Genomic DNA, 24,709 nt, shown 5'->3' with positions numbered 1-24,709 from the left:
AGATCTCCTATTTGTTGGAATGAAGTAGGAGATCGACAATTAACTGGTCCCGAGATCATACACGAAACGACTGAGAAGATAGTACAAATCAAGGAGAGATTGAAAACAGCCCGTAGTCGCCAAAAGAGCTACGCCGATGTTCGAAGGAAACCATTAGAGTTTCAGATCAGTGACATGGTTATGTTAAAGGTGTCACCTTGGAAAGGTGTAATACGTTTTGGAAAAAGGGGTAAACTAAACCCAAGGTATGTAGGCCCGTTCAAGATCATCGAACGCATTGGACCGGTAGCTTATCGACTCGAGTTACCGCAACAACTCGCCGGAGTACATAATACCTTTCACGTCTCAAACCTTAAGAAGTGTCTTGCAAAGGAAGACCTCACCATTCCTCTTGAAGAAATCCATGTCGACGAGAAACTACAATTCATCGAAGAACCAATCGAAATCATGGATCGTGAAGTTAAACGGCTCAAGCAGAGCAACATACCGATCGTTAAGGTTCGTTGGAATGCTCGAAGGGGTCCCGAGTTTACTTGGGAACGAGAGGATCAAATGAAACAAAAATATTCACACTTGTTTTCCGATGACGCAAAATAGGTACAATTTTAAAATTTCGGGACGAAATTTATTTAACGGGTAGGTACTGTAATGACCCGCACTTTTTCGATCGTTCTATACTTATAAGATTAATATTTATATAAATTAAACCTTACCAACATGATAAGCAATCCAAATTGTTAAGATTTATGTTTTTGAAAAGAGTTTTACACAACGTTTGACCGTCTAGTTTGACCGATGATATCACGAACTATACAATATATGATAATTATACATACATATTTAACATGATCTAAGGATGTTTTAATATCTCATTTTGTATTAATAACAAAAAGTCATAAGTATATTTTGAAACTACTAACTTAAGTTTTCAAAACAATAACCATATGTAACGTTATTTGACATAAATACTGATGATTTATAATGTTTATACATATATCGTATAAGTAATGTATTTAATCATTTTTAAAGGGCTTTTATACATAAAACAATATAAGTATATTTACAAAAGATAGTTATATTTGAATTCTCGTTCCGTTTCCTCAATAATCCTATACGTATATCTAGGGTACTATACACAGCTTCTAGAAGTATTTACTATTGGTATATACCAATAGAAATCTTCAATTATTGGAATAATATGTCATTCATGACATAATAAATTTTAACTTATCTTAGATATTTTCACTAAAAACCAAATTTTCAAGCCTATAAATAAGCACCATTTCTAACTCATTTTTACACATTCATTTTCCAAATTTTACTTCCAATTTTCACACACACTTGCAAGAACTCTCTCAACTTTTATTTTACTACTTATTTCCAGCAACTTTACATTTTAAACTTGAGGTAAAAACTCTACTTCAACTCTTTTTCAATTCATATATTTATAGCTATATATATAAGAGTTTATAAACTAGAACATAGTTTGAATGATTTCAAACTTGTTCGCAAACTAAATAGATCCTTCTAACTTAACTTTTAAAATACTTCAAGACCTGTAATATAACTTAAAAATATGCTAATTTAACAAGGTATAACTTGGTTTTTCAAAGAACACCTTAAAAACTGTTTTTATGACGTCGGAGTGCAACCGGGGGCTGTTTTGGGTTGGATAATTAAAAACAATCTTAAACTTTGAATTGGAGGTTTATTTTCTGGAAAAATGATTTTTACTATGAATATGATAACACATAAAAATTTCATGATTTAACTCAAAGTATAAGTATTTTTAGAAAAATAATCATTTAAGGTTGTTTACATGATGGAAAATGATTAACTTCATAAGTTTCACTAAAGTTTGACCTATGACCTGTGATTTTGAATACAAACTAAGGTATTTACAGTTCATAGTCTTAAAGAGGGACTCGATCCAAGGAAGTGGCAAGTTGAATCAACGAAAACGGAGTTGTAACGAAGAAACTATGACCAAAACGAGATCGGATATCTAAGACTAGTTTGGCTACGAAAATAATTGGAGAAAATTAAATAAATCACATCTTTTTAAAATAACATGATATTTTATATATATGTACTCATAATTTAATTTTATATGGTTCAGGATCACCCGTAAACAATACGAGAAGATTAATCATAAGATCCCATGATTGTACGCAACACGTCATTTGACAACACCGGTACTTTATGTACGCAACACGTCATTTGACAACACCGGTACCATGGGTCAAGATTAATCTCGACCAATACATATACGATGGGGGTTTTTATTTATTTCATTGGGGGTTTATTAAACACCTAAAAATGAACCATTAAAATTGAATTACTAACATCGGACTGCTAACTACGGACTAAGAAATTATTAAAACTATTAAAAGTATAAAATGTATATATATGTGACGATTGTTTAAAATAGAAATATATTGATAAACTATATATGGATAGGTTCGTGATATCAATCGGAGACCAAGTCGAAATTACATATCTTCAAGACGAAAGTGAGTATATAGTCCCACTTTTAAACTCTAAATATTTCGGGATGAGAATACATGTATTTTATGTTTTACGTTATGGACACAAGTAACTGAAAAATATATTCTACGTTGAGTTGTACCACTGGCATACTTCCCTGTAGCTTGGTAACTAATATTTACAGCGGTATTGTAAACGCGAATCCTGTTGATAGATCTATCGGGCCTGACAACCCCAACCGGACTGGACGACCAGTATTCAATGGTTGCACAGTACTTCGTTTCGTGACTACACTTGGTACGGTGTAGTAAGATTTCATAATAAAGGGAATATGCGACGTGATTAAATGTTAAGTATGGTTACCAAGTGCTCAACCACTTAGAATATTTTTATTAAACTGTTTATATATGAAATCTTGTGGTCTATATATATATTGCTGCCGGCACTAAACCTATATCTCACCAACTTTATGTTGACGTTTTAAACATGTTTATTCTCAGGTGATAATTAGAAGTTTCCGCTGCATTATGTTGAATTTGAGCAGGATCTTGCGTACGCATATTTGTGTCAAAAATAAAACTGCATACTCGAGGATTTGTGTTGTAAAATATACTAGAAATCGTGTTGTTATCATTATTTGTAAAGTTTGTAAGTCGAAGATTATCGCTAAACGATAATCATCTTTCTATCGTCTAAAGCTTATATCAAAAATAAGATTTGTGGTTTGTAATGTAAAATATATGCAGTTTTCTTTTAAAAATGTCTCATATAGAGGTCAATACCTCGCAATGAAATCATACGTTATCTAACTCGTTCTTAGGGTTAAGGACGGGTTATGACATAAAGAATGCAAGGTTGTTTTATAAAATTCATATAGAGTTACGATCAAGCTGTGGGACCAAGTGACGGAGCCGTTAAGTGCTTTGACGGAGTCGTCACAGTTGGTATCAGAGCGTTGGTTGTAGGGAATTAGGCTGCATTGATGTCGTTACCCGAGTCAATAGGGTGCATTAGTGAGTCTAGTCTACAGCCCGGCCTATTATATATTATTATATGTGATTATTTATATCCTATTGGTATGTATATGGTTATCACACATACATTTCTATTATGTTCTGAATCCGGGAGGAACTCCCATTCTGATTTAAACGTATTCTCCGACTCATGCGAGTTCATCTTTTATAGGAACGCCTCGGTTAGTGAAACCGAGGGGGTGTCATTCTTGACTTCTGAAATTCTCGACATTTCTATGTCATAATTTGTGTTTATTGATATAACGTTTGAGTTATATTACGTGTTCTAGGATTCTAGGCATTTCTATGTCATCTATTAGGGTTATGTATATAACGTTTGAGTTATATTACGCGAGATGTCATTCTTGACTTCTAAAGGCTCGGCATTTCAATGTCAGCTATTGTGTTTGGGTATATAACATTTTTGTTATATTACTTGCCTTTGTGCCGTTGTGCCTATGTGCTTTGGTTTTTGAAAAGGAAAACGTCATTCTTGACTTTTAGAGATTCTGGGTACTTCGAAGACATTCTTATGTCATCGTTACTCCTATTCATTACTTTCGATGTCTTTGTCTCTTGTGCTATCCTTAGCACATTGTTAAGAAATTGTTTTAGGGAAATTGTGTTGAAATTCGAGGTTGACCACGTGTCCTGACCTTATGTAGTGATATTGGAATGGAACTATGAGTTAGTGAAATATAATGGCGTCAGGCCAACGTGATTATATTACGTTAATTCATAAAAAGTCCCAATATTGTGACATGAGGAATAGAAAGTGAGTCAAAGAAAATTTGTACACCACTCATTCAGAAATTCTAACGTTGTTACATGAGTAAGGAAGATACTCATTATCTTATTTGTTGATATACGAGAGACTCATCTTAACCGAACTACTTACCCCATGTTTTATCATTCATAACTGGCTTGTTAGTGACAGCTTCGCACGTGACTAGTTTTGACCCAAGGACTTGTGTCCTGATAAAAGTCAAAACAATATTTAACTCATTGGTTTTCATGGCCTCGTAGCATTTATTGATTAGATGTCGCAAGACGATTCAAGTCCTTCACCCGAGCTTTAACGGTCTTACTTCAACTCGTAACCTTTATAATGCGGATACCCTGCTTTTCATTTAAAATTTTTACACATTTGTGTAATTGGGCGGTTCTCGTGAGATTTATGGGCGAATAGAAGTAATGAAATATTTTGTCATGTATACTAATTATAAAATCATATATGTACGTATGAATTCGAATGGATAAATTTACCCTTACCTATTTTGGCTAGTATACACTAAATTGTACCTTCAAAATTATTTTAAAATCACTCATGTCGAGTTGTCTAGTTAACTCAAATTGTTTTACGTAAAATGGTACACGTTGTACATACTTCTAAATTTACTAAGAGCTTCGTTCCATTTATGGGGTTACATCAGACGTTTAAAGCTTTTTCAAAACTTCTTTGATTGATTACATTAGAATTTTCGCATTACTCTACAGAGTGCTTGGATCACAGTTCTTCTCATCCTCCGTTTAAGGATGAAATTTACCATTAAGTTCATTGATAGAAATTCTTACACCAGTTTGGATGTCGGTTTTATAAAATTTGTTGGAAAGTCTTTGCGCCCATAGAATTTTCCCTCTTATGGTTGGACATGGCCGAAACGCACACTGATAAATCAAGTTTCTGGGGTACACTCGATGGTCACCCTATTGTAGAAAAGGCGCTAAGTGGGTTTCTACCCCAACTGTTGTTATGGCGGGTATCATGGATATATATTACACTAGACTGATTGAGGAGTTTCTACTCTCAATATTCACTGTCAATCGCAACACCCTCATAAACATCAATCCTAGGATTCAATACTTTGAGGTACACGAAATTATTTTTGGAGATTCATCTCAACCGGAGTCGACCATTCTTTATAACCCATGATTCGCATTCTTTTCATCCGCACATAAATTTAGGAATATGGATGAATCCTAGACTTCCTCGCTCATTGTACACGAAAGTTCACTCTCGTTGAATTATCACACTTTTCGTACGTCTTCCTTTTGAAAATGTAATGAAAATTTACTTTGGAATATATGATCCTTGTTATCCCCTTTGAGAGAATTGCCATAAACATCCTCGCAAAGGTTGTCATGCTATTCTAGCCCATGTTGTTGATTCCGATAAAGAAGAGAAGAGTATTAAGGATGTTCCCATTGTTAGTGATTTTCCCGGGGTATTTCCCGAAGATTTACCTGGTCTTCCTCCGCAACGCGCGGTAGAATTTCAAATCGATCTTGTTCCCAGTGCTGCTCCTGTAGCACGTGCTCCTTACCGACTTGCGCCTTCCGAACTTCAAGAATTGTCGAGTCAACTCCGTGAGTTGTTAGACAAAGGTTTTATTCGTCTCAGTTCGTCCCCTTGGGGAGCTCCTGTTCTTTTTGTTAAGAAGGAAGATGGTTCGTTTCGTTTATATATTGGTTATCGCGAGTTGAACAAGCTTACGGTTGAGAACCGTTACCCTCTTCCGAGAATTGATGATCTGTTCGATCAACTTCAAGGTTTGCCCGTTTATTCTAAGATTGATCCTTGTTCCGGTTATCACCAACTACGGGCTAAAGAAACTGATGTTTCGAAAACTGCTTTCCGCTCCCGTTACGGTCACTTTGAATTTCTTGTTATGCCGTTCGGATTGACAAATGCACCTGCTGTGTTTATGGACCTCATGAACCGTGTGTGCAGACCCTATCTGGACATATTCGTTATTGTTTTTATCGACGACATCCTTATTTATTCTAAGAGTGATGAAGAACACGAAGAATATTTGAAGTTGGTGCTTGATTTATTGAGAAAAGAAGAGTTGTACGCTAAGTTCTCTAAGTGTAATTTCTGATTAAGAGAAGTTCAATTCCTTGGATATATTGTTAGTAAACAAGGAATACTAGTTGATCCCGCCAAGATTGAGGCAATTGAAAAGTGGGAAATTCCGAAAACTCCTACTCAAATTCGCCAGTTTCTAGGATTAGCAGGTCATTATAAAAGGTTCATTCAAGATTTCTCTCAAATAGCTAAACCTCTGACTGCTTTAACGCACAAAAGGAAAAAGTATGAGTGGAAGAATGAACAAGATGCTGCTTTTCAAACTCTGCAGGAGAAGTTAACTTCCGCTCCGATATTGTCACTACCTGAGGGTAATGACGATTTTGTTGTCTATTATGATGCATCGCGTCAGGGCTTGGGTTGCGTTTGATGCAACGAAAGAAAGTCATCGCTTATGTGTCATGTCAGTTGACGATCCATGAACAGAATTATACAACCCATGATTTAGTGTTAGGAGCTGTTGTGTTTGCGCTTAAGATTTGGAGACATTATTTATATGGGGTCAAAAGTACAGTGTACACTGATCACAAGAGTCTTCAACATATTCTTGATCAAAAATAGCTAAATATGAAGCAGCGATGACGGGTTGGGACGTTGAATGATTATGATTTCGAACTTTTATATCATCCTGGAAAGGCCAATGTTGTGGCTGACGCTTTGAGTCGAAAGGAGAGAGTTGAACCTCGTAGGTTTAGAGCCTTAAATATGACCATTCGAACAAACCTCACAAGGCAGATTCTTGAGGCACAACAAGAAGCCTTGAAGGAGGAAAATTTTGTAACGGGAAGGTCCGAGGCTTGAGTAAATAGTTAGAGGTACAAACCGATGGTACTCGGTATTTTGCGGGATGCCTTTGGGTTCCGAAGTTTGGTGATCTATGAAAACTTGTTTTAGATGAGGCTCATAAGTCTAGGTACTCTATCCATCCTGGTTCAGGAAAGATGTATCGTGATCTTAAGGAGCTGCATTGGTGGCCTAATTTGAAAGCTGATGTGGCTACGTATGTGGCTAAGTGTTTGACCTGTGCTAAGGTTAAAGCTGAACATCAGAACCGTCAGGACTTTTGGTGCAACTTGAAATTTTCGAGTGGAAGTGGGAAGGTATTGCAATGGACTTTATTACGAAGTACCGAGAGTTGTGGGTGGTTACGATACCATTTGGGTGATTGTTGACCGACTCGCTAAGTCAACTTTTTTTCTTGCCAATTAAGGAAACATATTCAATGAAGAAGTTTACTCGTTTGTATTTGAAGGAGATTATTTCGAGACATGGTGTTCCCGTATTGATTATGTTGGACTGAGGCAGTCCTAACAAGGTGCTCTAGGAACTAAATTGGATATGAGCACCGCTTATCATCCACAGACGGATGGTCAGAGTGAAAGGACCATTCAAATGTAGAAAACATGTTAAGAGTGTGTGTTATTGATTTTGGAAATGGGTGGGATAAATATTTGCCGCTGGCTGAGTTTTCTTATAACAGCAGTTATCATGCAAGTATTAAAGCCGCACCGTTTGAAGCTCTGTATGGTAGAAAGTGTAGGTCTCCTGTCTGCTGGAATGAGGTTGGGGATGCTCAACTCACAGGACCAGAGATCATTCACGAGACTACCGAGAATATTACACAGATTAAGGAAAGATTGAGAACCACCAGGAGTAGGCAAAAGAGTTATGCTGATAAGAGAAGGAACGATATCGAATTTCAGGTCGGTGATCCTGTTATGTTGAAAGTTTCACCTTGGAAGGGTGTGGTACGTTTTGGTAAAAGGGGAAAGTTGAATCCTCGATTTGTTGGACCTTTTGGGATTATTGAGAGAGTTGGACCAGTGGCTTATCGTTTGAAATTGCCACAAGAACTCAGTGCTATTTGTGACGTTTTTCATGTATCGAATTTAAAGAAGTGTTTGGCCGAGGCCAATGAAACTATTCTTTTTGATGAACTTCATGTTGATAAGCAACTACATTTTATTGAGGAACCTGTTGAAATTATGGACCGAGAGGTTAAGACTCTCAAGCAGAGTAGAATTCCTATTGTTCGAGTTACATGGAACGCCAGACGCGTTCCCGAGTTCACTTGGGAGCGTGAAGTTCAGATGAGGCAGAAGTACCCGCATTTGTTCCCAGATGCTGAGTCAACCCCTGCACCTGCTTAAATTTCGGGACGAAATTTCCGTAACGGGAAGGTACTGTAACGACCCTACTTTTTCCGTTATCTTTTACCGTTAACTATTTAACGACCGTTAATTGTTATTCGTGCCACGTCATTTCTATGACCTATATTATTATTTTTGTAATAATATATTAATTATTATGTGTTATATGAATATTTGTATTCATATTTTAAATTATACGTTCCTACGAGTCGCGGATTTCTATCCGGCGAATCTTTTCGGTTTTCAAACCAACGGTCGAGTTTTTGGGATTTTTAAGTCCTAATTATTTTAAATATGATATTTTGATGTCATATGATTATATATAGTGTTTATATATTTTATTCGTCGCGTATTTATTATCTCTCCGAAAAATCAATCGCGTAGCGGTGTTTTCGCGTTTCGGGTTTCGTTCGGGCGTTCGGGCCACTAGGATTTTGTCATTTATCAAATTGGGTCAATATGGGGCCCACCCCATTCAGTTCTTGGCCGAAATTGTCAAGGGGAGGGGGTATTTTTGCCAAACTTTGTAAATTGTGATACATGTTGATCAAAACTCCACAATACTTCTCATTTCAACCTAATTTATTTTTTTATTTTTTTGCAAACCCTCTCCTCTCCTCTCATCCTTGCCGTCACCACCACCACTAAACATCATCATCATCTTTCAATTTTTGCTTTAAAGGTTTAGAGCTTTCATCATAATCGGGTTCACCGCATCGTTCTCTACACGTTCATATCCTTCAATTCTTGATTAGGGTATAAACTCTAACCCTAGCTTTTCAATTTTTCATTTATTTTACTGATTTTATATGTTATATTGATAGTATGATGATTACATGTTATTGTATTGATGATTGTATGCGTAGAATTGCTCGATTATACATGTTTTCGGTTTGATTTAATTGGGACAGCAGCTTTTTCGTGTGTTTCTGACTTTGTAACTGATATAAAAGTTAAAATAAAATATATAAATGAGTTCCTCTCATCAAGACATTAATTTTAGACTCCGGATTCATGTCGTTTCGATTCCCGGAGCCCTAGATATGCTTAATTTGATTTTTGGTAAAGATTGAAAGGTGTTATGGGCAAGAACAAGGTATGGTCCGACTTTGTGATCATCCTTGGTGTCTTTAGGGTGTGTCATTTGGTTAGGACTGATGGTGGGACGAATTTTCATGTTCGGCTCACCTAAATCCGAGCCACGGTTCACCCGTTGTGCCTAAATCACTGTTTTGAGTAAATTGAATTCCCAAGTGTTGTCATGGCTGATATCCACGACCTAGGGACTGTTCTTGGAGTGTTCTTGAGTACATAATTGTGTCGGGTGGTTTGAGTAGGCGGAGATGCATATGTGGCTCGCCCGAAACCGACACCCGGGGCTCAAGATACGACCCGATGAACTTTTAAACTTAAAACTTATGGTTAATGATTAAACTTATGTTAAAATGAATGGCTTTCATTATTAATAAATTACTTATGATAAAATAAGTAATTATTATTATTTAAGACTTATGATATAAATATTTATTATATCATTTAATTATTAATTATGATTTAATTAACATTTTAATTAAACTTATGATTAATAATACTTTTATTATTAAAGAAAAATACTTATGATAAGTATTAAATTTATTTTTGAGAAATTATTATAAGACTTATAATAAAGATTAAATAATTATTTAATTATTGTAAGACTTAATTATTATTTAATTATGATTTAATTATTAAATACTTATGATTTAATAATTTTAATTAGAAACTTATGATATAATTAATAATTCATTATTAATTTATAATACTTATGATATGAATTAAAATTCATTATTAATTAATAAAACTTATATAATGATTAATATTTAATTAATTAATTAAATACTTATGTTATACTAATTATAACATTTCAACTTATATTAACTTTAATAATTCATTTTATTTAATTAAACTTATGTTATGACATAACTTTACACTTTTGACTTTAATAAATATTATAACCTATGTTATTATTATAACTTACACTTTTTAAATTAATGTTGACTATGTTGACCAAGTTTGACTTTTGAGTTGACTTTCGGTTGACTTTGACTTTCAGTTGACTTCTGTTGACTTTCTAAATAAGGAAACTTTCCTAACTTCAAAACTTTCTAAAAATAGAAGTTTCTAAATTTGGAAACTTTCCAAAAATAGAAACTTTCCTAAAATAGAAACTTTCCCAAAATAGAAACATTCCAAAAATGGAAACCTGGTAAAAATAGAAACTTTCTAAAAATAGAAAGTGTGTGTCCTTATGCTGTTCCAATCAAACCGATGCTTGCTGAGTAATGTTCTATGTCTACTTGCAACATGTACAATAGCTATCATACTAAGACTTGACCTAAGTTAGTTATTTATTTCGACCTGCTTTATTTATAGGTCGGCGTTGTGATCTTTCTTGATCACTTTACTTTACTTGCTGTTCGCTTGTTTGTGAGATTTCTTCAGTTGCTATTTAAGGTGAGTTATAGTCCCATTTTTCTATTTAAATCTTTTGGGATGAGAATACATGCAATTTATTTTATATTTTGGACAAGTGGAAGTTGGTTTAAATTATTCATTGTGAGTTGAACAAAAATATTCCCTAGTCTGGTAACTGTAATCACTGGTTTCTACTGGTGAACGCGAATCCTATGGATAGATCTATCGGGTTTGACAACCCCATTTCGAGCTAGTCGCGCTAGCAATTTATAATCGGAATGTTTAGTACTTCGTATTTAGTTGAAGATACACTTGTTCGGTGTATATTATTTATTGTGTTTGGCAAGGGTAAATAAAGGGTTAAGTGGTTACCAGGTGGCTCACGGAAAATGGAATAATGTTTTATTATATGTTTTCTAGCATATAATTTGGTGGTTTAAAAGGAGTTTTATGTTTTCAAACATAAATTTTTATTGTTTAAATTAAATATTGTTTGCAATACTAAACCTATAATTCACTCAACATTTTTGTTGACAGTTACTCGCATGTTTTATTCTCAGGTTTATGATTGACTACTTCCGCTGTGCTTAGAGGGTCTGCATATTTATGATGGCAGCTTTTGTTAAACATTAACTTGCATTCTATTTTGTTACATTAAAATGTGGATGTTGTTGACTTTGTTTGGTCAACATTTGGTTAAAGTATTTATGTATAGTTTTTCTAAACTTATACAATTTAGTAGATTTTCTTTATAGGAAATCATTTTTAAATAAAGAATGCAAGGTTGTTTTATAAAATTCATATAGAGTTACGATCAAGCTGTGGGACCAAGTGACGGAGCCGTTAAGTGTTTTGACGGAGTCGTCACATCATGCCCAAGGAGTTACCAAAGAAGTTACCACCTAGGAGGGAGGTTGACCATGCGATCGAGTTGGAGCCGGGATCAAAACCACCTTCCAAAGCCCCATACCGAATGCCACCACCCGAGTTGGAGGAGTTGTGAAGACAACTCAAGGAGTTGCTGGATGCGGGATACATCCGACCGTCAAAATCCCCGTATGGTGCTCCGGTACTATTTCAAAGAAAGAAGGATGGGTCCTTGCAGATGTGTATAGATTACCGGGCACTTAACAAGGTAACTATTAAGAACAAATACCCAATCCCACTTATTGCTGATGTGTTCGATCAACTTGGGAAGGCGAGATACTTCTCCAAGTTAGACTTGACATCGGGATATTATCAAGTCCGAATTGCCGAAGGAGATGAGGCTAAGACCACATGCGTGACGAGGTATGGCGCTTATGAATTCCTAGTCATGCCCTTTGGTTTAACCAATGCCCCTGCCACATTTTGTATTTTGATGAACAAATTATTCCACCCGTTCCTCGACAAGTTTGTCGTGGTGTACTTAGATGACATAGTCGTATATAGCGACACCATGGAAGATCATGCGAGGCACTTGAAACAAGTTTTCCAATTACTAAGGGATAATGAGTTGTATGTGAAACTAGGGAAATGCTCATTTGGATTAAAAGAGGTGGAATTTCTTGGACATCGAATAAAAGATGGGAAGTTGCTGATGGACGGGGCTAAGATCAAGGCAATCCAAGAGTGGGAGGCACCAACCAAGGTTACTGATTTACGATCTTTCCTTGGTTTAGTAAACTACTATCGTCGTTTTATCAAGGGATACTCGGCGAAAGCGGCTCCATTGACAGAATTGTTAAAGAAGAACAAAGCTTGGTTGTGGGATGAGACATGTCAAGCAGCATTTGAAGAGTTGAAAGGAGCGGTCATGGAAGAACCGGTGTTGAGACTTCCGGATGTGACCATTCCGTTCGAGTTACACACAGACGCATCGGACTTTGCTATTGGAGGAGTTCTAATGCAAGAGGGTCACCCGATCGCATTCGAAAGCCGGAAACTTAACGAGGCGGAAAGGAAGTACACTGTGCAGGAGAAGGAGATGACGGCGGTGGTTCATTGTTTGAGGATATGGAGGCATTATCTTTTGGGATCAAGGTTCGTGATCAAGACGGATAATGTGGCAACGAGTTATTTTCAAACCCAAAAGAAGTTGAGTCCCAAACAAGCTCGTTGGCAAGACTTCCTAGCCGAATTTGACTATGTGTTAGAGTATAAGCCTGGGAAGGCCAATGTGGTAGCTGATGCCCTAAGTCGTAAGGCGGAGTTTGCAGCGATCACAAAACCACAATTCTTCCTTCAAGATCGTATAAAGGAGGGATTAGAGCATGATCCTATAGCCAAAAACCTTGTTGGATTGGCTCGAGATGGGAAAACGCGAAGGTTTTGGCTCAAGGGTGATCTATTATTCACCAAAGGAGACCGGTTATATGTGCCTAAGTGGGGTGATCTTAGACGGACAATCTTGAAGGAGTGTCATGATTCAAAGTGGGCTGGTCATCCAGGTATCAAGAGGACACTGGCATTAGTAGAAAGCACTTATTATTGGCCAAGGATGGAAGACGACGTAGAGACGTACGTGCGAACATGCCTAATATGCCAACAAGATAAGATAGAGCAACGCCAACCAGGAGGACTATTACAGCCGCTACCTACACCGAAAGGACCATGGGAGAGTGTTTCCATGGACTTCATTACTTGCTTACCTAAGTCGGAAGGGTGTGGGAGTATTATAGTCGTGGTAGACCGGTTTTCTAAGTATGGTACCTTCATAGCCGCATCATCCGAAGTTACCGTGGATGAAACCGCAAAACTATTTTTCAAGAATGTGGTGAAGTATTGGGGGATACCGCATGTGATAGTAAGTGATCGAGATCCGAGGTTCACAGGGCGTTTTTGGACGGAGTTGTTCAAGATCATGGGGACGGACTTGAATTTCTCCACGAGTTTTCATCCCCAAACAGACGGACAGACGGAAAGGGTGAATGCACTATTGGAGCTCTATCTTTGACACTATGTAAGTGCAAATCAACATGATTGGGCTAAGCTTCTTGATATTGCTCAGTTCTCTTATAACATGCAAAGGAGTGAGTCCACGGGGAAGAGTCCTTTTGAGTTGGTGACAGGACGCCAACCATTGACCCCGAATGCTTTGGCCGCTTCATATGATGGAAGCAGCCCAGACGCTTATAGAATGATGAAGGAGTGGCACGAACAAGCCGACTTGGCGCGAGCATCACTAGATAAGGCGGCCAAGAAAATGAAGAGATGGGCGGATGAGAAAAGACGACATGTTGAGTTCAAAGTTGGGGACCAGGTGATGGTGAAGCTTTTACCTCAACAATTCAAAACATTTAGGAAGGTGCACAAAGGATTGATCCGGAGATATGAAGGCCCATTCCCGGTAATTGGACGTGTTGGGAACGTATCTTATCGAGTTCAACTACCGCCCAAGTTAAAGATTCATCCAGTCTTCCACGTAAGTTTTCTAAAACCTTATCATGGGGACGAGGAAGACCCAGAACGAGGAGTTTCCAAACGAGCACCAATGGCAGTTGCGACTTCGTTCGATCGTGAAGTGGAAGATATCTTGTTGCATCGAACGGTACTGAGACGAGGTGTGCCGAGCTATAGAGAATACCTGGTTAAGTGGCGTAACTTGCCCGATAGTGAAGCAAGCTGGGAAGCCGAAGACTTATTGTGGCAGTTCACAGACAAAATCAAGAAGTATCACGAGGATCACACGACGAGGACGTCGCGAGCTTAGGCGGGGGAGAATGTCACAACCCAATAAGTTTGTGGCCCAACCCACTAAGATTATGACCCAATTAAGGGTTTTAACCCAAGAACTTCATGGAAGGCCCAAGAACATCATGGAAGCTCCCTAGAACTTTCCCATGAGTTCTTCCATGGAATGGTATGGAATGTTCATGGAAATATCTATCTCCATGTATATTCTTGAAGTTTCTAGTACTTAGATCCTAACCATTGATTTAGATTAATCTTAGCCATCCATTTTGTGTTAGAAGTAGTATAAATAGGGGTGGTCTCATTTGGCACACCACACCTCAAATCTCAAACATTCTCTCTTGTAAAGCATTCTCAAGCAATATAAGTATTTTCTTCAATTCCACTTGTTCTATAATATTTTCTCTTTTGGTTACTTGAATCATTATAAGGTCCGAGTAAGGCTGACTTAGTAGAGACTAAGTGCCGCACGTGAGCTTATTGAGATAAGTCCGTGACATTTAAGTAAGGATTGAATCTGAGCGGATGATATAAGCAAGTAAGTGAAAAACTATTAATCTAGACTGCACATTTGTATCATTCTTCTAAAATGCATCAATAAAGTAAATATTAAGACAAAAAAACAAACCATCACAAGATTGCCCGGTGATTAAGCCCTGAATTTCTTACAAGAGGTCTCAGGTTCGAATCATGTCTACGATGAATATCTAGTGGTGATCAAGGATGGGTTGGAAATAGCCAGAGAGTAATCCTGCTAGGCTGCGTACATCTGTGTATTAGGTAAAATTTATTTGCCCTCCCGGGTAGCCCGAACAAGAAAAACCTTATACCTTTTTACCTTTTATTAAGAGAAAAAATAACTAATCAAAAATCAAACGTCGTTGTTTGTTCTTAAACGACAATCTGTGTAGCGCGGAACAACCAAAACTTTTACACCTAATATATTATATATATATATATATATATATATATATATATATATATATATATATATATATATATATATATATATATATATATATATATTTCAAAAATCAAACGTCGTTGTTTGTTTTTAAACGACAATCTGTGTAGCGCGGAACAACCAAAACTTTTACCACCTAATATATATATATATATATATATATGTATATATATATATGTATATATATATATATATATGTATGTATATATATATATATATATATATATATATATATATATATATATATATATATATGTATATATATGTCAATAAGCGTATAATAGTGTAAACAATCTTTAAAATAAGGATTTTAGAATGAATTGTTTGGCTTAAATTTTTATTTAATCTTTAGTACCCATACTAATGTCAATCTATTTATAATAGTGTAATCAATCTTTAAACTCAATGGACATATGTATAGCCATCCTTAGGAATTGTAGTTATGCATTGATGTAGAAACTCAATGGACATATCGAGAGCTATGTATATACTAGATTTGAACATTTTAGCAATTTTATCTCACGTTCTTAACTTTTGATTTAGTTTAATCTTAGTCATCCATTTTGTAGTTAGAGTAGTATAAATAAGGGTGGTTTCATTTAGCACAACACACCTCAAAGTATTTGTATTCTCTCTTTATAAAGTTTTCTCAATCAATATTGGTACTTTCTTTGATATCACACGTTCATTATTTTATTCTCTTTTGATTACCTGAATCGTTGGGGTTTTGGATAAGTGATCAATCAATCAACAGGCGTGAAAGTGTTTTCAAATTGAAATAACCTTATATTTACTCATCAGTATCAAAATAATCAATCTGGAGAGGATCGAATGTAAAATCAGAATATCTAGTATCTTGAAACATGGTGAATCCATCTACCTTAAAGTCGTCTAGTATAAGAAGGTCCCTCAGGTCAAAATCAAGCTCTTCGTCATCAATAGGTGCATCAGCCATTATTTTCTTCACTTTATGACCGACTTCAACATCCCGAGCATTGTTATTATCAAGAATCAATGCAACATCTGTATCGGTAAGCATGCCATCATCGTTGCTAAGTAAATGATGTCTTGCATTTTTTGCATTGCTTGCATATGAAACCAGTGTTTTAATAGAAGGGCCTGGTTCCAGTGATGTCATGTTCATCATAGTTGAACTGCTTGCATACGGAATCAACCTTTTTGTAGTACACAAATCGAACAGTGCTGAAGACGTCACGGTAGACATCTCAAAACGTCTCTCCTTTTCATAGAAGATGGTAGTATATGATCCTGGTTTAGTTAAGGTCACGTTTTCTCTGTATAAGTGCTTTCATATGGAACTAGTGTAATTGTACCCCCAAATGTTGCTGGCTGTTGTAGGAAATATCTCCATATGTCTAGTATTTTCTAAATATGTGGTAGTAGATGGACCTGGGTCGGTTATGATCATGTTAGTAACATTTGAGCTGCTTTCAACAAGTAACATGGAACCTGTAGTATAACCCAACATATTGACTTCGTCATTATCATCATCCCATTATACTTCCCCAAATAGTTTCCCATATTGCGCATCGTTCTTCGTCCCTCCCCTACTTTTCTCAAATAGTCTACGGAACACATATGCCTCCTTAAAAACCCGTACTTTAGGAGTGAGCATTGGTACCCGAATTCTCGATATCGTAATCGTACCGTACCGGTACCGTATCACTACAATCGGTACGATATTCGGTACTTGTATATTTAAATTTTTTGAATGCGGTACTTTTGGTACGGTACCGGTATTTTCCTGGTTTAGTACCTGGTACCGCTTACAAACATATATAGTTATATTATTCATAGATGTAGTACAAACCGATGTATTTTATTATTTATATATGGATATTTTGTTGATAAATTTGATTGTAATATGAAAAGGTGAATTAGTTTGTTCACTTGTTGATGACATAAGAGGCTATCTATTGATGTGAATGAAGAACTGTAATTTATTATTTATGTAGGAGTTTTCTTGTTTGTTCGAAAATATTAATGTGGGTCATTGTTAGCAGAAATGTTGAGCATGACTAGTTTACATAGGTCCCTTACTAGAAATATAGAGATTTCAACTGATAAACGAAACTAAGACAAGTGATGGTTGACAGTTTAACTTGAATCGTACTAAGTAATCTATAGCATGTTAATAGTTATAGATTTGTAGAGTATTAGAGCATTATAAGTTTTTGTTATTTATTTCGGTACTAAACGGCTATAGTACCCTTTTTTTACCGTACCGGTACTGGAACCGTACCGGTACCAAACTGATTATTTCGGTACGATATTCGGTACTCAATTTAGCGTCAAAAAAGAATGCGCTACCAACTGGTTCGGTACCGGTATGGTACCATGCTCACCCCTACTGTACATTAGTCAAATCCTAATCTTTCATTCTATACTCATGCATTACCCTATCCGTTCTTTAACCCTTTGGTGGACGACCTAAATGAAAAAACTAATGTCTTAATCTAAGCCATAGTTTTTTTTCGTTATCCTTAATTTATCTATCTTTTTCATTAGCTTTTAACTAACCAGTTTCAGTTGCACGATTCTATCTAGGCCCACTTGAATACTTTCTTGGTTTTGAACAGAAGAAGAACCACTATGGGCAAAAGAATAACCACTCCATGTCACTGTTTCTTAAGTATGACATATCGAAGATCTCGAGAGTTGGAATTGTATATATGTAATTACTTCAGGATTGAGTATTTTCCTTAATAACTTTCTCTTAAGGTAATGTGTAGCAAACTCAATATCAAGAAGATGGAAATGAAATCATGGGTAGAGGGATGATCTTTTCTTCATTATAAATGAAAGTCAAGTGTCGACCGATCATTGATCGTTGAATATTTCAATAAGAGATGAAAACATCATCTAGTGATTCTAACTAATAGAAAAATTCAACAAGCGACATGATTGTTATTCCATATCGTAAACCAGTGCACAAGTACCTCTAACAACAAGTGTATGCGCCGGGAGCCAAAATTAATTACCTTCTTTGTTGAATAGAGAGGCAAAGTTTCGATAGAAAATCAAATAAATAGAGCGTAATTCTACTTTGAGGATTCAAGTCCGTAATTGTTCATTGAAAAGTGAATGATTAACACAGTGTTACCTTGAGAAGTAAATTGTAATTTTCAAATATAATTACATTGCAGTTTGGACAAATTCCACACTATTTCAAGGTAACCACTTGTTTTGGAGTGTCATTTATAATTTGCAGGCCTATCATGTATTTTTAGTATTAACGTTGAATTATATTCTTGTATATACATCTTATGCTTATACAAAGATATGTTAGGACTCCATAAATATGATATAAGTTGGTTCTAACGTTTAGTGATTTTTATCCCTTAATCTCATTATGCCTTGACATTATAAACACATAGTATACACCATAACAAACACACACTTATACCAAATCTCTCTAACTAGCAATAACCAACTACTCCTTGAAACACCAAAGCATTCTGTTGGTTGATAATCTAGCGATAATATTCTACCATTATTAATCCTTATTTTGATTTGATGATGATAACAATGTATAAATGATTACACTTAGGTGTTTTTTGTTTTGGAGATTCGAAATCCTATGATTGTTTTAACAATTTCACTAAACCAAATCACAATATTATAGTTATCGAAAACTTTCTTATGATATTAGGTTTAAACTCTCATTATGAAATAATCCTATTGTAAAGCTCATTGCATTCACATAATACAATATTAATCAATGGAAACTCAAAAACATTTAAAGAAAACAATGTTATCGAGATGTTTATAGTATCTCTACACAAAAAAGTGATACATCCATTTGTTTTTCTATACAATGCAAACGTTTCATAACAACTACTTAATATGTTATATCATATTTATTATCTAATATGGCAAGAACAACGCCATACTAAGATAACAAATAATACCTTAGAAACTTGTGGCATATCATTCAACGAATCGTGAAATAACCATAACAACTTTTTGCATTCATAACATAGTCTAATACATCATTACAACTATACGTTACATTCATTTATTATACTATAACGCTGACCAGTAAGATAAACAATTTTACAATAGAGGTACTGCATATGATGAATATGAGACAAATTCAAATATTCATGAAGCATCTAGTACATGGGTATATACCCCTCCAACTTCATGATTGTTCATCTAATATTTTGGACATCTACTCTTTACTAAATTTAAAGTCACGCATCCTAAATTCTACTTGAGACAGTTGATCATTCAGATTATGATAAACCGCAATCCAATATATACTCGCATAATGATCTTTATACAAGGAAACGGTTAAGTTGAACGTACTCAAATTTGGGTACATGTGTATGTAGACCTTGTTATAAAGTTCGGTTCTTAGTTAGACCGTAGCTTTAAATAATATTGTTTCATTGTTAACGATGTCAAGCTTAAAATTTTCATTCTTTATATATGCGCATTTGATCACTAGATGACGAAACTTTAAAGTACCAATCCATGTGAATTGATATAGAATGAATGTGATAAGCATCGTTTTAGGAAGAAAAAAAAAACTCTACCACCAATTTGATTGTATGTTGTTGGCACAACATTACCTAGTTGTTGTATAGAAATAAAATTTTGATTAGAAAAGTGAGAATGATAGGTAATGATCAAATGAAACACATTTTATTTTTGTTTCAGAAATTTACTATTATAGTTTAAAACAAAAACTTACAACGATTAGTAAGAATACATCCACAAGTTGAATCACCATGAGCTATGTGATTGTATAGTTGTATTGTTTTGTTTTAAACTTGTTTTGACAAAAAAGGTAACTTAATGTATAATTTATAGGCTTCGTGTAATACCCCATCCCATATTAGATAGAGAAAAGAATTATTGGTCCTTTATAAGCATAAATTTGCGACTAACTAATATCTCATATCATGGTTTTAATTGTTAACATGAAGATACTCTATTAGTCCACTGTTTTAGCTTATGAGAGGTGATTGTCTCTCGAATTGTGACTGGCACACGGCTCGTACATCTCTTGGTCCGATTTGCAAGTCGTTTCAGTTGGTATCAGAGCCATAGGCCTCTCGGGTGTGACGGACACTCGGTTCATGCATCTCATGGGTATCCTCTCGGGGGGTGACGGACAAAATGTTCGTGCATCTCTTGCGGTATGGATCCTGGGCATTGATTACGATTTTCCCTAACAAGAATGTCGGGAATTTAAGTGGGGGAGTTTGTAATACCTTATCCAACATCGGATAGAGAAAAGATATATTGTTCTTTTATAAGCATACAGTAGTGAATAATTGATATCTCCTATCATGGTTTTAGTTTTTAACCTGGAGATACCGATTAGCTCACAGTTTTAGCTTATGAGGGGGGATTGTCTCCTGAGTTGTGACGGGCACACGACTCGTGCATCTCTTGGGACCAATTTGCGGGTAATTTCAGTTGGTATAAGAGCCGTAGGTCTCTAGGGGTGTAACGGACACTTGGTTCATGCATCTCCTTGGGTATCCTCACGAGGTGTGACGGATAAAATGCTTGTGCATATTTTGGGGTATGGATCATGGGTATTGATTAAGATTCGGCCTAACGAGGACGTCAGGAATTTAGTGAGGGAGTTTGTAATACCTCATCCCATATCAGATAGAGAAAAGAAATATTGGTCCTTTATAAGTATAAATTAGTGACTAACTAATATCTCATACCATGGTTCTAGTTGTTAACCTGAAGATACTCGGTTAGTCCAATGTTTTAACTTATGAGAGGCGATTGTCTCTGAAGTTGTGACGGGCACACGGCTCGTGCATCTCTAGGGAACGATTTGCGGGTCGTTTCACTTCAACACTACTGGAATACAAAATTTATTACTGTAACAATTTATTGTAACAATTAACACGATAGAAAATTAATGGGTATGTAACGGTTATGAGTGTTGACTGGATAGTAATAACAGACAGTAATGTAACGGTTACATACAAAGTATCACCGTATCTTTTTTTGTCTGCTATTACCATATCATTTTTGTCTGTTATTACATACACGGTAATTATCAATGCATTCAAACTCGTTAAATTATACAATTATCATTTTTGTCTGCTATTACTATCCGATCAACATTCATAACTGTTACTTACCCTTTAATTTCATATCGTATTAGTTGTTACAATAAATTCTTACAATAATAAATTTTGTATTCGAGTATTGTTGAAGCATATAAATTATACATTCAGATACCTTTTTGACAAGTTTAAAACAAAGCAATACAACTATACCATCATATAGTTCATGGCGATTTAACTTGTGGATGTATTCTTACTACTCGTTGTAAGTTTTTTTAAAATTTTTATAAGCTAAAGTAATTTATTAGAGCCAACAAAAATTTGTTCATTTGATCATTACCTCTCATTCTTATTTTTCTAATCAAAATTTTATTTTTATACAAAATGTTATGGCAACAACATACAATCAAATTGGTGGTAGGGTTTCTTTTTTCCTTAAAATGATGCTTATCACATTCATTTTATATCAAACCATAGGGGATCAGTACTTTAAAGTTTGGTCATCCCGTGATCAAATGCGCATATATAGAGAATGAAAATTTTAAACATGACATCATTAACAACGAAACGGTATTATTTAAGGCTACGCTCCAACTAAGAACCGAGCTTTATAACAAGGTCCACATACACATGTACCCAGAATTGAGTACGTTCAACTTAACTGTTTCCTTGTATAAAGATCACTATGCGAGTATATATTCAATTGCGTTTTATCATAATTTGAATGTTCAACTGATTGAAGTAGAATTTGGGACGCGTGACTTTAAATTTAGTAAAGAGGAGATGTCCAAAATATTGGATGAACAGTTATTAGAGATGAAGTTAGAGGGGTATTTGCCCATGTACTCTATGCTTCATAAATATTTGAATTTTCCTCATATTCATCATCTGCAGTACCTCTATTGTAAAATTGTTTATCTTACTGGTAAGCGTTATAGTATAATAAAAATATGTAACGTATAGTTGTAATGATATATAAGATTATGTTTTAAATGCAACGAGTTGTTATGGTTATTTAACGATTAGTTGAATAATATGCCAGAAGTTGTTATCGTATTATTTGTTATCTTAATAACGCGTTGTTCATCATCTGTTAGATAATAAATATGATATAACATATTAAATAGTTGTTATTAAACAATTTCAGTAGAGAAAAACAAATTGACGTACCACTTTTTTGTGTAGAGATATTATCAACATCTCGAAAGCATTGTTGTCTTTAAATGTTTTCGAGTTTCAACATATCACAATCTCATGTATTTTTTATTTTTCAATTGACTATTACTATATTATGTGAATGCAATAAATTTTATAATATGATTATTTCATAATGAGAGTTTAAACCTAATATCATAAGAAAGTTCCCGATAACTATAATATTATGATATGTTTTTAGTGAAATTGGTAAAAAAAAAAAATTGGAGTATATAATAATTTTCACGCATTTTTTTAAAGAATTGTTTAATATTACTAATGTGAATTGTCTTTTGGTTGAGTAACAAGATATTATAAATTTGTGTATGAAACACAATTTTTGCATATAATAATAATGTGTGTGTATATATATATATATATATATATATATATATATATATATATATATATATATATATACCAAATATAAAGTATTTACTTAAGATATAAGAGCAATATTCACTCTTTTATGCCTATTCTAAAATGTAGTTTATTTCTAATTTTGTACTAAATTGCGCAAGACATATTTGCCCATTTATTTGTTCGTGTTGATTTTGCAATATGCAATTAAAGCATAGAAAAAATGATCGTATGGATGGTGATCAAGTATAAGTTATTCTGTATGCACACATGTTGTTCTTTTTTAGTACTTATTTAATTGTTTATTTGACAATATAGATGGTGATGGTGATGTTAGTATTAGCATAAGATCATTCCCATCGGCCCGTCCTCCTTTCCTCCCTCAATTCCTTCTCCCGAGGGCGCCGATGGCATTCAGGCCGCTCTCTGTCGCCCTCATTCAACTTCGATCAGTTCGTGCTGAATCCTTTCCGCCCCAAGCACGTTTCAAGACATAGTTTGTTGCCATTTTCCATGTAATAACGGCTATATAGCCGTTAATTGCCTTTTTTAATTTATTTCCAATATCCCACTATAAATATATACAATACTATCTCATATCTCATACAAATATACATTACAATTTTACTCTCATCCCATAATATATATCACACTTTTAAACTCTCAATATCACTCAACAATGCCTCCAAAATTGGATAGTATCACAAGATATGCATTAGATGCTGCGAAATTGGATTTTAGTAGTGTTGCACTCGATCTCCTTGATATGATAGATTGGGAAGAAGAAGAAATTTTCGAACTGATCCTAAGAGCGCCTAGAAGATTTATTCGAAGAGATCGAGGGGGAAGCGGTATGCGTTTATAGAATGAATATTTTTCAGATAATCCCACTTTTCCCAAGGATTATTTTCGCAGACGTTATAGAATGAGTCGGTCATTGTTCATACGCATATGCCAATGTATAATTAATTATTCTCAAGAACCTATTCTGGATTATTTTTTATATTTTCATCAAAGGCGGGATGCTACCGGGTTGCTTGGTTTCAATATTTTTAAAAAAATGTACTTCCGCGATACGACAATTAGCGTACGGTACTGCACCTGATGTTTTTGATGAGTATGTAAATATGGGTCAACAAACGTCATACGAGTGTGAATAATTTTTATAAAAGTGTAGTTCATTTGTACGCTTTTGAATATTTGAGAAAACCGACTCAACAAGACGTACAACGTCTTGTAACCACGCATGCTGAAATACACGATTTTCCCGACATGTTGGGTAGTCTAGATTGCATGCATTGGGCATGGAAAAATTGCCCATATAGATACAAAGGCTATTATACAAGAGGTGATCATGGATACCCAACAATCATGTTAGAAGCTGTGGCTTTGTATGACTTATGGATTTGGCACGCTTACTTTGGACCCGCTGGTTCAAACAACGACATCAATGTGCTTAATCAATCTGATTTATTTAACGA

Source organism: Rutidosis leptorrhynchoides, chromosome 10, assembly GCF_046630445.1.
Source record: "Rutidosis leptorrhynchoides isolate AG116_Rl617_1_P2 chromosome 10, CSIRO_AGI_Rlap_v1, whole genome shotgun sequence".
Classification (NCBI taxonomy): Eukaryota; Viridiplantae; Streptophyta; class Magnoliopsida; order Asterales; family Asteraceae; genus Rutidosis; species Rutidosis leptorrhynchoides.
Note: the sequence above shows the minus strand (reverse complement) of the source record.